This window comes from Rhinoderma darwinii, assembly GCF_050947455.1.
Source record: "Rhinoderma darwinii isolate aRhiDar2 chromosome 5 unlocalized genomic scaffold, aRhiDar2.hap1 SUPER_5_unloc_16, whole genome shotgun sequence".
Taxonomy (NCBI): Eukaryota; Metazoa; Chordata; class Amphibia; order Anura; family Rhinodermatidae; genus Rhinoderma; species Rhinoderma darwinii.
In genome coordinates, this window is record NW_027461772.1 from 262,691 (window position 1) to 263,374 (window position 684).

The following is a 684-nucleotide window of genomic DNA, read 5'->3' on the forward strand; positions in this document are numbered from 1 at the left end:
GGGAATACCACGGATGGAGCAATCCAGGAAGCCTGGCGCCTTATGAACTGCTTTAAGGACGCTATATGGTTTGCCAGGAACCGTCTGATTTTGCGGAGGGAGAGTGTGTCCGTCCAGGACTGCCGCAGGCTGATCCACAGCCTGCTCAGAGACTATTCCACCTGGGACAGCCCGGACGTCGATGAGGAAGAGGACTGATACTCCCCTTCCCCCCACTCTCCCTTCTTGTGTGTTGTCTTTCAATAAAGCTTCGGGCCTGTGATTTCCCCCTTCCCTATCCCCTCCTACCCACTCCCCTATCCCATCACTTGTCTGTAATGCTTTGTTGTTTGGCGTTAGTGAATGCAAGAATGTTAGTGTAGCATGTGGTGTAATGTATAGCATAGGCTAGCCTGTACTGTGTATTATACTGTCATGTTATGTTTGACGACTGTTATTATTTATTATTTGCTGCTTCATGGCTTGCGCTGCGTCGCAGTAATGTTTGTATGATGACGATTGATTGTCAATAAAGCAATTTTCAATCAAAAATCTGTTCTTATCAGTTTAATATCTGATACGTCCCCTATCTGGGGACCATATATTAAATGGATTTTTAGAACAGGGAGATGGAAATAGAGCTTGCTCTGTCCACTCCACGCATTGACCTGGTATTGCAGTATTTCCAGGACCGGTGCACCCTTC

At 46.6% G+C, this 684-nt stretch overlaps 1 non-coding gene across 1 annotated transcript; it reads left to right on the top strand.

Moving 5' to 3' along the window:
- The first annotated feature begins 497 nt into the window (after positions 1-497).
- On the top strand, positions 498-684 carry LOC142685941 (U2 spliceosomal RNA). The gene has a single exon (XR_012855363.1). It is a non-coding gene; the product is annotated as a U2 spliceosomal RNA (small nuclear RNA).